At 41.6% G+C, this 13,829-nt stretch overlaps 2 protein-coding genes across 4 annotated transcripts in view; one reads left to right on the top strand and one right to left on the bottom strand.

Annotated features, from left to right (window-relative positions):
• The window catches only part of SNTB1 (syntrophin beta 1), a 229,462-nt gene that overhangs the window by 155,634 nt on the left and 59,999 nt on the right, over nt 1–13,829 (top strand). The window lies entirely within an intron of this gene.
• The window catches only part of MTBP (MDM2 binding protein), a 154,751-nt gene continuing 150,650 nt past the window's right edge, over nt 9,729–13,829 (bottom strand). The window contains exon 24 of the transcript XR_003429893.1: nt 9,729–10,076. The gene's annotated coding sequence lies outside the window, so the exon portion shown is untranslated. The remainder of the gene's footprint in view (nt 10,077–13,829) is intronic.

Raw genomic sequence — 13,829 nt, 5'->3', positions numbered from 1 at the left:
ATGTTGGATTAAGCGCCCCCCTTATGATCTCATTTAACTTAATTACTTCTCCAAAGACTGCATCTCCAAATACAGTCACATTCTTAGGTACTAGGGGTTAGGACTTCGACTGTGAATTTGGGGACTAGAGGAGACACAATTAAGCTTATAGCATAAGTTCTTAGTGTTCTACTAACCCTATATCATGTGTCTGTTAACCCATTCTCATGGAAGATTTTTATCATGTGTTGTGAAATTTTGGACTGTAAACTTATCTCCATCGGGGGCTTAATTATTGGAATACTTAGTGCCTGGGTCAAAGTTGTGTCCCTACAGAACAGCTTTATCTTGAAGGATCTGCCAGGCGCAGCCAGAGTTTCAGTGGCTCATGTCAACATTTTTGATAATTGCTCAGCTTGGGGTTTCATGGACCATGTGGGCAGTGTAAGTGCTGACCCCAGACCTTCATGGGCCATAGCCTGTGGTTATAAATGATCAGAGGAGGCCTTTTATCCGATTCAAATCACAGGGTGTTGTCAAGAAAATTTTTTTCTGTCTATTCTTTCACTAACTGTGAAGCCCTTCAAGGGTTCAGATTTATTCATGGACAGCAATTACAACTTCCCACCTTGCAGGCATGGCCTGCCATGGCGTTGGGCAGCAACCCGCTATTCCCAAGGAGTGCTGAAACCTGGTTTTGGTTATGGAAACCAATAACCTCTCCTTCAGTCTACCCCAGCCTCTCTACGCCAGCTTGGCCATAGCATCAACCCATTGCTTTGGAGTTCCCTCTTTTTTTCTTGCACCTGAGATTTTGAGGTATTCATTTAAAAGGATATGTGTTAGATTTTATCCAGCATTTTTAAGTGTTTCAAGATAGCTAGTCTCCCACTGCCAGAATGAAAATGTAAATGATGGGTTCTAGGGAAGAGTAACATCTTTATAATGATGAATAGTCCCTTTCAAGAACTGAGTATTGGTTTAGATTTTCTTTGAATCCCTCCATTCTATTCTTTTTAATTTTCTTTACATGGATTTGTACTTATTTTTATTTACTTTTAGCTACTATACATAGGATCTGTTCAGTTTTCACTTTTACAGACTGTATATATGAAGTCTGTGATTTCTATGTATTAACGTTGTACCTAGCCAACTTGTTGTATTCTTCTGTTACTTATAAGTTTTCCCATTGCTTCTCCTGGGTTTTCCAGTTATAGAGTCATCTCAACCCCCAAATATGATCATTTTACCTCTGTCTTCCAATTTTTTTATGACCCTATTTTATTTATTTTGCTGGATTGATAGTACTTTCTTAGCAGTGTTATATAATAGTGAGGATAGAAAGCATTCTGATATTTTCTTTTCCCTAACTTGAACAGGAATGCCACTTGTGGTTTCTTGTTAAGCTTGACACTGGCTAGTTCGCAGATTAAAGTAACTGACATTTCTGTAGGTCTTCAGAATTTAAAAGCACTTTTCTGTACATTGTCATCTTGAATTCTCACCACCACCTGGTTTTGTGAGACACAGAAAAATGCCCAATTTGCTTAATTTTCTTTTAAAGACGACTTATTGAAAATTGGACCTGAGTGGGCAGTGACCTTCAACTGGTACATACCGGTGGAAGTTTTATCCACTTTTGGTTACCAGATTTAATAATAAGACCTTCCTATTCAGACTTCCTATTGTTTATTTCTTATTGAAAACCCAAATTGGGTCTTCTCTTTAACTAAAAAGCAAGTGAGAAAAATCCAAAAGCAGTGCAATGTTTTGAACTGGAATGGGTATGTCTCAGTGTAAACTTTTAGGGGAATAATAGCTGTTGCTTTGAGATGCTTGTATAAAGTGCTGAAAAACCCTCATCTGTTCTGTTTGTATTTACACAGTTGTTGATATTCACTAAGGCTGCTCTGTAAGTTTGTACAGTTCGTGCACCCCACAAAGGTGCCCAGCAGTGGGGAGTAATAGGGCAAAATCCAACTGACATTCCACTTGCCAAGCCTCCTGCGTTGGGTGTTAGCAGGAACCTGACCCCACTAGAAGAAAGGGCCCTTTATTTTCAACATAATGACAGTCTGTAGCTAAATGGTGTACCTGCAGGGCTGCTTCTTCCCAGAAGAGGGCGCCTTTTCCTAATTCTCTTAAAGAGGACATAGGCTGATACCACAAGCCATGGATTAAACCCTCTCCCCTAAAGCATAAGTCCATACACAGCTCATGGGGGTTACGGTGCAAATTCATGCTAGTGTTTTACAGGGGTTTTGCCTAATCTGGACTTTTAAAAACTTATTTGTTTATTTATTTTGACATCTTTATTGGAGTATAATTGCTTTACAATGGTGTGTTAGTTTCCGCTGTATAACAAAGTGAGTCAGCTATATGTATACATATATCCTCATATCCCCTCCCTCTTGCGTCTCCCTCCCACCCTCACTATCCCACCCCTCTAGGTGGTCACAAAGCACCGAGCTGATCTCCCTGTGCTGTGCGGCTGCTTCCCACTAGCTGTCTGTTTTACGTTTGGTAGTGTATATATGTCCATACCTCTCTCTCGCTTTGTGCCAGCTTACCCTTCCCCCTCCCCATGTCCTCAAGTCCATTCTGTACGTCTGCTTCTTTAGTCCTGTCCTAATCTGGACTTTGTTTTTACAAATGTGAGATAATTTTTGCAGAGGGTTCCCTTTTATATCTCTCAGTTTTGAAACATTATACTGTCTTCATCACTGTCAACAACACGCATCTACTGGGTATTTACTAAGCAGGGATCACTAATACGCACTAGGTGGAAAAGAGTTGAACTCAGCATGTCTGCTTAACAAGCAGTAGCCAGAGGTGTGTGTCATGGATCGTCTTGTAGATGTATTACTTTTGTTTGAAGCGACATTTCTAAAGAAGCACAAGCAGACGTGGTAAGGTCCACATATTTCCATCTGTTAGCCTTGCGGCTATTTCCTGGGAGGTTGGCAGTCTTTGTGGGAGCTGGAGGAAGTAACATCTTTTTCCAGAGTGAATTACAAAAGGCGGGAGAAGCACATAAGGCTCCTGAAAGCAGATGGAAGTCTTCGTGCTCTTCTGCAGCAGAGGACTCAGCCCATCTCTTGCTGCTCCTCCAAGCTTCGGAGAAAGGGAACTGCTGAGTCAGCACTGACGATTCAAATGAATACAGGGGGGCAGGGAATTGTGTACATCGCCCGCTCTACATTCCTCACACATGAAGGAACGTAAGTGTGGGAAGGTTCTTTACCAATCCAAGATCACATGCTTGTCATGGGAAAGTAGAGACTAAAATGCAGCACGGACCTCTACTCTGGGATTCAAGAGGCCCCTCCTTGTGAGATTTCAAGCACTTTCATTCCTTCAGTAACAACTTACGATGCACCCACTACATGCATTCATAGTCTCTGGAATAGCAATGGCTTGAATAAGGAAGCACATCTTACTGGAGACAGTTGCCTGGCTTTGAATCCTGATTTCTATGTGTCTTACCTGGGAATGATTTCTATAGTTCAGTCTTTAGATCTGATGTTTCTATTGGTGGAGTAGTTGGATGTATGAATATGGGACACAGGCTACCTATCCTTAGGCTAATCAGTGGCTGATGACATGACCACACGAGAAAAGAAGAACTGATACTTTGGGAGCTTGCAAGAGTGAGCTGCTAGATGTGGAAGCCTAACTGACAGGTGATTGAGACTGAGAACCTGAGAACACCTGCGCCATGAGAAAGCAGAGGATGCCATCTGCAAAGACAGCTGAACACACACATGAAGAAGCAGAGGTGACACCTGAAGAGGAAGAAGCTGCCTCCACTTCATCTGCCTTTCCATTTCTCAGGGGGCCTGGCTCACCTTCCCTCCTGGTCTTTGGTTCTGTGAGACCTCTCCAGCCTCACTTTCTACGCCCCCTCTTGATTTGGTCCCATATTTGTCATTTTTCCTTTTTTGTAATCAGTGTCTGAACCAAAGCCAGCTGTCACTCTCAGACACTTGGACATGGAACCTTTGGGGGAGCAGGGGTCCTTTCGCCCAAAGTCTTCACCTCATGACTCTCTTCATCCTGCTGAGAAGGGCTGCAGCCACCTCTTCACCGTCCAGGTTAGAATCCACACTGGGGAGATGAGGCCTTGACTCAAACTTTCTATTCTGTTAGAAAGAGCTCCAACAATTCACTAAGAGCTCAATCAATCCACTAATCCCCCAAGTGATGAGTGAATTGATTATTGAACTGAATTTTAGGTCTGAACATTTGACGTGATCCCTGAATGAAACTTGAATCCCACAGAACTTCTGGGAGACTCAGCTGTTGCCCTGTCTCATCCTGGGAGCACAGAGAACACTTGAGAGCACATGGTCTTCCTGTCCTGTCCTCCAGGACTGCGGTTCTCAAATGTTTATTTGCATGAGAATCATCTGGAATGTTTGCTGAGACACAGGTGGGTGGGCCCCACCCCAAGAGTTTCTGATTCACTAGGTCTGGATTGGGGTCCAAGAATTTGCACTGTTGACAAGTTCACAGATAATGCTGATGATGCTGGTTCCAAATCACGCTTCGAGAAACACAGCTTTAGAACAAAACACAGGTGATAACTAGAGAGTGAATACTAAAGAGTCCAGGGCTGCTTTTGGAGATGATGAACATATTCTAAAATTAGCTTATGGTGATGGCTGGCCACAGAACTCTAAAAATATATGAAGAATCATCCAATTGTATACTCTCAATGGGAGAATGTTGTGGTATGTAAATCACATGATAATAAAGCTCTTCAAAGAGTCATGACTTTAATTAGAGTGGGTTGCAAGCAATATTTTTCTTTTAATTAATTGGAATGAAACAGAAAATATCAGCTTGTGTTTTATACGTTGTATTAGTCAGGGTTCTCCAAAGAAACAGAGGAATAGGATATATACAGAGACAGACAGAGAGACAGAGACAGAATCTGCAGGGCAGGCTGGCAGTTGCGGCAGGATTTGCAGTTGCAATCGTGAGTCCAAAGGAAGTCTGGAGACAGAACTCTTTCCCCTCTGGGGGACCTCAGTGTTTTCTACTAAGGTCTTCACCTCATTGGATGAGCCCTGCCCACATCATGGAGGATAAGCTGCTTTATTCAAACGTACTCTGATTCAAATATTGACCACATCTAAAAAATACTTTCATGGCAACACCTAGATTGTTTAATCAAACAACTTCACTCCATAGCCTAGCCAGACATATAAAACTGACATAAACAATTTACCATCCACACAGTAAAAATATCACTCCGTGAAACTGTTGTTTCCATTTGCACACAGATGAACTGGCTGGCGATTTAAAATGTCTTCGTGACTGTGATTCCCAGATTTAAAAGTACGAAAGCCTCTGCTTTAGAAAACTTCATAAAGTCAACAAAACAAACAGAAAACCTGCTTTCTTACTTTTGGTGAAGGCACACTAAATGGAATGCAAGGAAATCTTTATTTGCCTCCAATTTAAAGACCCAGCGGGGAGAACACAGTCTCCAGACTCCAGGAGCCTCATCTGGCTGTCAACGTCATTACTCTAGACAGCCATATGTTTGTGACTGTCTGCGGGATTGTAACGCCAAGCCTGGGATGATTGAACCGAGTGGAAAACACGTGTAGGCTGGCAGGCACATCTCACAGACACATCAAGATGATTAAACAGAGGCTCCCTGTATCATTAACATGCAGCCAAAGCAGTTCTCGTTGAGGAGGCTCTTTTGACCTGGCAGCTTCTAAGCGTAAAAACACTGTGATTTCATATAGGTTATCACAGAATATTGAGTAGAGTTCCCTGTGCTATACAGTAGGTTCTTGTTGGTTATAAAACCTATATGAGAAAAGAATCTAAAAAAGAATGAATATTTGTGCATATATAACTGAGTCACTTTGCTGTACATCTGAAACTAACATAATATTGTAAATCAACTATACTCCAGTAAAATTTAAAAATAAAGAGCAAATAAATAAAAACACTGTGGTTTCTTAAGCAGTTCCGTGCTTAGCTGATGCCCCTGAGCTCCCACTGCGTCCCCAGGCAAGGCTCACAGTATGAGTCGTGGATGGGGTGAGACACAGCAGTGGACGAAGTTGTCTGTGATACGCATTACTATGTATTTTTTATTTTGTAAAGGGCTGTGAAATTAAGGATCTTTTTTTTTTTTTAGCACGAAGGATGTGGTGAGGCTCTCAGTGGGACTAGAGATGGGGTCAGGCTCGGTATGAGGTATGGAATGTCTGAGCGGTATTTTTGGTAACACATTTACAATTTAAAGGTTTTTTTAAGGTAATTTCATATTGTCTCATCCAAGTAAGCTGTCTCAGGATCTCAGATACTTTCATCCTCATGAGACTAGTGAAATCTAAATTCTAACATCGACATTCACCATCCCTAGGTAGGTAATGAACCCCCGCCCCCGATGTGGCCACCCCCTACCCCTTGAGACCAGTCTGATGGTGAGAGCCAGAGCTGGCCCCGTTCTTTGCTGAGATTTGGAATCATTCCCCAGAGTGAGAGTGCCCAGCTGGCCTGGCCCAGCTGTATTCCCAGCAGTGCTAGGAGACAGCCGGTCCTGATGTAACCCCACAGGGAAGCAGCTTGACTGCCGTGCCTCTTCCCCTTTGTCTGGGTCCCTTGGGCATCAGGCTCTTTTACCCACTTGAGTGTGCGGATGTGCTTGCACGATTTTCCTTCTCTCTGTACTACTGGCTTCTCCTTCCAGCTTTAGTGTAACCAGTCCCCTTTTCTCAGGCTGTGCATAGCTGTGTCGGGCTCTTGTTCTGTCCACCAGTCAGATTAACCTTGACAGCCCTGCTCTGTGACTTATGCCTCTGCTTCCTTCACTCCCCATCTTGCAGCGACGGCCCATCCATTTCCCCGTGACCAAGCCCAGTTTTCCCAGTTTTCCCCCCATTTCATGGCCAGCCTGAAACTGGACTACAAAACCATGCAATCTGACTGTAGAGACACTACACCATGCTGACCAAGACAGTCTGTAGGTCAATTAAATAATAAATTGATAGATACAATAATAGACAAGTAGAGAATTTCAGCTATCTATTGCTAAGTAATATCTACAACAATTAAATGCCTTTTTAATTGGGGTAGTGGCTTCAAAACAACCACCATTTTATTATCTCTTGCAATTCTGTGGGCTGACTGGAGTTATCTGGAAAGTACTTCTGCTCCATGTGCTATCGGCTGGAGCTGCAGTCTGGGGGCTTGACTGAGCTGCCCCATCCAGAATGGCACACGCATACGGCTGTCCAGTGATACTGGTTGTCAGCTGGGAGCTTGGCTGGGATTGTCACCTGGAGCACCTTGGTCCTCTGTGTGCCTTCTCTGTAGGGCTTGGACTTCTTGAAGCATGGCAGTTGGATCCCAGGAGTTCCAAGTGTACAGAAGCAGAAATTGCAGATCTTTCAAAACCCAGTCTCAGAAGCTACAACAGCATCACTTGTGCTGCATCCTGTTAGTCAAAATTAGTCACAGGGCCAGCCTAGGAAAGGGAAATAGACTCCATTTCTTGATGCATTTGTATCCATCTTTAATCTGCCACATCAAGACAGATCAACAGATGAATAAAGAATAGGTGAATTGAAACATTCCAGTTAAAGTTTTGAGGAGGTAATGGTGGTTTTTATGTACTTCAATATAGTTGCTTCACTATATTTTCTGAAATACATAAATTGCTATTTTTTAACTTTAATAAGTATAATACATGCATGTATGTGCATATGTTATTAGTACAACTTGATGAATTTTAACAAACTGAACATACCCATGCAACTTGCATCCAGGTCAAGAAAGAGAACATTATCAGCACCCGAGAGAGCTTCTTCAATAGCTATTGCTTCTTACTGTGACCAAAAAAGTGTTGAAAAAGAAGGATCTATTATAAAAAACAGCAATTCTTACCAATCTTCTATCCTTTACAGGTAAAACCACATCTTTGACATTTGCAAAATAACCACCAACCCTTCATGATTATTTAAATTATAGATTTCAGGGCCCAATTGACTAATATCCATCAATTTGTAACAAATGAATGGAAGTGCATTTTCCTGACAGTTGAGTGGCCAGTCTGAATGTTTAGTGAATTGACCAATGGCCTGTATTTCTTAGCAAAGCTTTTATCATTGTCAAAACGGTATTTAATTCTTCAAATGTGTTTTGAAATGAGGCATAAATAAATATAAAATTAGGGGTTTTAGCAAAAGCATCATCCAGCAATTAGCTTCAGAAACACACACAAAAAAATCTGCATGTGCACATAGTGTCATTTTGTCCACTTTACTATTTTCAGAGGTAGTAGCTAGATTCTCATGAGCTAGAAATCACACAATTACACAACTGACTATTACACAGAATTCTGATTAATGTGCATTTATATTTTGAAATGGGCACTGATAAAAGATCAAGAACCAAGGCTTGTTCTTATTCGTTAAGTCTTGACTTAAAGTCTCCTCATGGCATGCACCTTCCCTGGCCACCTTATTTAGAGGAAGGACCCTTTCTTCCCACCTTGTTTGTTATCTACCTAACCCCTGTGATACCTTCAATAATAGGCTCAAAATATAACCAGGTCCTAAGCCCTGGAACCAGTGAATGTTATCTTCTATGGAAAAAGGGTCTTTGATTATGTAATCAAGTTCAGAATCATGTGATGAGGAGGTAATCCTGGATTATCCTGGTGGACCCTACCAGTAACCACAAATGTCTTTATAAGAGGGAGGTAGGGGGAGGCTTCATACAGAAGAGGGAAAGTGATGCGATGGAAGTGGAGAGGAGAAGTCAAAGAGAGAAGATGCTATGCCTTTGGCTTTGAAGATGGAGGAAGGGGCCCCTGAGCCAAGAAATGCAAAGAATGTAGCTCTAGATGCTAGAAAAGCAAAGAAAGAATTCTCTAGAGCCTCTGAAGCGATTGCTGATCTGTGGACACTTTGACTTTAGCCTTGTATCACTAATTTTGGACTTCTAGCCTCCAGAACTGTAAGAGAATGAATTTCTGTTGTATTAAGTCACCCAGTTTGTGGTAATTTGTTACAGCAGGCATAGGATACTAATACGTACCTATCACAATTTGATTTACTTGTTGGCTTATCTTCTTTTTATTCTTTCCTCCCTCACTGAACACTAAGCTCCTGGGAGTAGGGACTTTGTTCGTCTTTACTGCTGTATCCACGGTACGCAGTTGGGTGCTTGGCATAGAGTAAATGTATACAAAGTGATACTGAAGCTAATGACAAGTTGGAGAAGGTTTTTGGAGGAATGCATGAACATTAGACAGTGGGTAAAGTAGGGGAGAGCGTTACAGACAGGGGGCGCTGTTATGAGCAAACGTGCAAAGGTGAAAATAAATTAACATGGGGTTTGGGGATATGAATGAAAAAAGAAATGGCCAAATAAACTCTGAGTTCTCATTGAGAAACAAGAACACTCTCCCCTGGAGGGATGACATGAGAGCAGATTAAGCAGGACTTTGAAAACCCAGTAAAGATGATAGGAGTAGAAAGGGATGCAGTGAAAGCTGGATAGCTTTGGACTGGTGGGCAAATGGTTTACCCAGTGGGCAGTTATAAGCATCAACAAAGTAGCCTCCCTTAACAAAAGAGAAAGCTTTATCTTTGAGGAATTAATGAAGAATTTTGCAACTGGAAAATCTACCGAGATATTCTTTTAATTTTAGCATACAATGTGTGTTCTGTTTTAAAATTAAATCTTGGTTTTATTTTGAATTACATGTAAATAAGTAAATCCACAACCTTTTTAGGACATTAAGCCTCCGCAGATCTTAAGCCTTTGAAGCTGCAAGATGGGCTAGAAAACACTGGTTCATCCCTGGCCAGGGCTGTGTCCTGCCGCTGCCCCATGTGGCTCAGAACAGTGGATCGTTTCCAGTCTGCAGAGATCAGCAAATGGTGATCACCGATGGTGGTGCTCCCAAACTCTTGTTTTGTATAATGATGACTTACGTCCTCAGTAAGAGCTTACCAGTCAAAATGGTGATTAATTAGCAAACTCACTAATTGGGATCCTTCCTTGTGGTTCTGTTGTGAAGGATACTCATTTTTCCACTGGTACTTCCGAAAACCGCCATCCTGTAAAAATGCCAATTTAGCAAGAACCCTGGCTATGAAACAGGCATGTGCAAATCACACATGCTTATAAAAATCCATCACACCCCTTGTGGGGGGCAGATTAATGCCCCTCACGCCCACCAGATGTTGTATTACTTTTCTACAGCTGCTATTACCACAAACTTCAAAGTTTGAAATGATTCAGAAATATCAAAATCATTTGAGGTTTATACATGAAGGCATGAGCTTGTTAGAAGAGACTCCCACTTTGTAATTGACAAAAGTAATAAAGGCTTATCAAAAACTCAAACAATAGAGAATTGGGTGAAGTAAACAGTGAAAGTCCTTCCTCTCTTCCTGCCTGATCTTATCCTTGAGCAGTTCAGTATTTCCCTTCTTCAAGACAAGGACTTTTTGTATTTGTGAATTTGAGCCAGCTTTAAAAATAGACTCCCCGGATGCCTTCCTAGATGAGGTGATTTATGGGATTAGGAAAAAGCCCTGTCCAACTTGCCATCTCCCCAAATAATGTTCTCATTATGCCATTTTATGGCTGAAACTCCATCATTAGCAATTCATTTCTTTGGCTTAATGATTTGGTTTCTTAAGATGCAGATACCTCATACAAGACTAACCCTTTAAGCCCTAACGATCTTTATAAGAATGAGTTTATTTAAATTAAGACTTTCTCTCTCCCTCCTCCCTTAGCTCATCACCTGCTTTGTTTATTATCACAGTTTGGAATCATTTGTGTGTTTCGGTGCTTTTTTGTCTGTCACCACCACAGACTCTTAAATTTCATGAGGTCAGGGACTACTTATGCCTTTGTCACTATCCAGTTACTGGGATACGATGATACCAGATGTGCTCAATAAAGATGTGATTGGATGGAAGACCTTGAAATAATGGAATGAGACATGAGACCAAAGGGTGCTGGAACATTATGGAAGGCAGGGCAACACAGTGTGAGAGGGTGGGGCTGCCTCCCAGGCCTGCTCTTCTGCTGATGTGTACCCGTCCGCATCTAGGGCTTCCTTCCTCTTGGCTCCCACTTCCGTTGGTGGGGCTGTGCTGTGGTTAAATAGGTTGAATGTCACACCTGATGCCATAATAAAAATTTACTGACCTCACAGTTTTCTTAATTACCCACCCTGTAAATCAAAACTCTCTGGAACTGATTTTTTAAAGTCTGAGACGATAGAAAATCAAAGCAAGAGTATCTGTTTTATTGGGTTTTTTTCTCTCTGAGTCCCAAAAGCTGTTTTTTCCCCCTTTTTCTTTTTAACAGCTGTATAAACATTTGCAAAAACAAAAAACCATGAGAACAGGGTGTGGGTGAAGGATCATTTGCAAAGGAATCCGCTGTTTGCAGAAATATTTACAGAAAGGTAGCAACCTCCACGCACCTGTTATTCCAGGTGTGCACATCGAATTCACTGACCATGTTAGCACTTGCCTTGAATGGCGTTCAGTGCACAGGGAATTGGGGAACTAAGAATAACAACGCTTCCGGAATAGGAGAAAGTAGACTTGACTCAATGGGACTCTGATATAAGCCTCATGATGAGTGGTAGCAGCCACCACAGTTTAAAATTGGATATTTATTGTTTGTTTGATGATTTCTGTAACATCTGTCTCCTCTTCCAGCCTATAAGCTCCATCTGGGGAGTCTGGTTCTGCTTCTTACAACATGCCCAGCTCCTGGCCCAGTGCTTGCATATAGCATGGGCTCAAAAATATTTGTCCCGTGAATGAATACTTATTACCTCATTCAGTTAGGATGGCCAGTACTGGTGGTGTGAATGGATTTTTAAAAATTGTTCAGCTTCTTAGTTTGACATAGGAGTGTTCATTTATCATTTTTGTCTGAGTAGCTTTCTAGCAAAGCTTTCAGACTTTATTCACACTTTAAAAAAAAATTTATGCTGACAGATGACTCAGCTTTTCTCACGAATGGTGTTAACTGTGGATCATTAGTGACTGTTATAATAGAAGCAGTTGGAAGAGATTGTCCCCGAAGATTCTCGTAATGAGAAAGTAGTAAAATTAAACTCAAGTAGTCTATGTTCTTCTTTTTACATGTTTCATCATCATCATCTTCAACTGAACGATCTCATGTTCAATTTAATTTAATGAGAATGGCTCTTTGCATCCAGAGACCAAACGCTTGCATATTACGGAAATCACTTCCTTTAACCTAACTCACACCCCTTTGCACACAATGAAGATGAAAGAGTTTTTACAAGGGTGGGAGAGAAAAGGGTGCAGACTGGACTGTGTAGGACACTCAGGGGGATGAGGCTGGAAAGGACCCCAAAATTTGTTGGAGGCGAGGTATGAGGCAAGGGAAGAGACCAGAATGAGTGCCTTTACAGACTCATAAAACAGGGCCATTGCTGCTACCAGCTGCAGTCCTTCTATAACCCATTGCGTTGTCATGGTTAATATGTTTTCAATCCCAAACCTTACACTCCCCACACTGTGAGTTTAAAGCCAGAGTTATTCTTAGACATTCCTTCCTGACAGTGAGCGAGGAGGTCCTGGAGTTATGCGTCTCTGGCAAATCTTATCTAGAATAGCATGTAAGCCTTTGATCCTCAGTTCTTAAGATGGATGGGAGAAAAAAGTGACTCTAATGAAAAAGGTCACCAATTCTCTAGGGGTCAAAGATGAAGTGGACTAAATCTAACGGCGTTTGGTAAATGAAAAGCACATAAGAAGATGCTATAGGAAAATGTAAATTTGGGAAACGAAAGAGGAAAAGACAAGACGTGTGTTCTTGTGGGGTTGGAGATGGCTAATTTTCAGAACTTACTGATGATCCAAGGGCCAGGGAAAATCCAGGAGACAAGTGTCTGAGAATCCATGATGCTGAGTGTCGGATGCGTTACAGTGTATGTTTTGTGTGTTAACCACTTCTGCAGATGCTTTCTTTAGAGAAGTACAGTCAGTGTGTTCTGCATCCCAGTCTGTGTGTTCTGCATCAGTGGATATGGAGGGCTGACTGTATTGCCACTTTATATAAGAGACTTGATATAAGGATCCTTTTATATAAGGATCTTGGTATCCACGGGGTTAAGGAACCAATCCCCAGCAGATACCTAGGGATGACTGTATAACACCTCAAAGACAATTCATTCCAGAGAATCAAACGTGTTGTCATGTTCAGTTGAGACCTATGATTAGCACAGGGGTAGCCAGGATCAGACTTGTTAAGGATGTGCTGATATGACAGTGGGCATCACTTCATGTGATGAGCCCTGTAAGGCCAACAAAAACTGTGGGGATTCCAGGAAGCATCATTATTAACAGTGTGCACTTTTACAACACACACTCCTATTGACACTCTGTATAATACTTCTAATACTTCCTACTTTTCATATGTTACCTCATTTGATTCTCAGTTATCCTGTGAAGTAGATACAGTTTTTTCCTTGAATTAGACCAGCATGAGGCACTGGTTAGAAACCAGAGGAAAAGAGCAGGGAGAAGCCAAGTTGCACTAAGGGATGACTAATAACGTGAAGGCAAAAATTTCGATTTCAAAACTCTCTGCAGAGTTAGCACATTGAACTGTCACTGGATAGCAGTTAAAACTATTCCTAAATGAAAATTTCAGCTATAGTTTGTAGCGTATTGAAACCATATTAGCCTATTTTGTCTCTTTACAACACTGGCCAAGTTAACTTTTTTATATTTGTTGCTGATTTACTCTCTTTGCTGCCTCGTCTAACTTCCATTAAGTGGCCTGAGACAGGGAGCAGAGTACCTAGC

The sequence above is a fragment of the Aethalodelphis obliquidens genome, unplaced genomic scaffold (genome assembly GCF_003676395.1).
Source record: "Aethalodelphis obliquidens isolate GAN/ISIS:26980383/991018 unplaced genomic scaffold, ASM367639v1 scaffold79, whole genome shotgun sequence".
NCBI classification, from domain to species: Eukaryota; Metazoa; Chordata; class Mammalia; order Artiodactyla; family Delphinidae; genus Aethalodelphis; species Aethalodelphis obliquidens.
The sequence above is the reverse complement of the archived record's forward strand: the minus strand, read 5'-3'. Positions and strand labels throughout refer to the sequence as shown.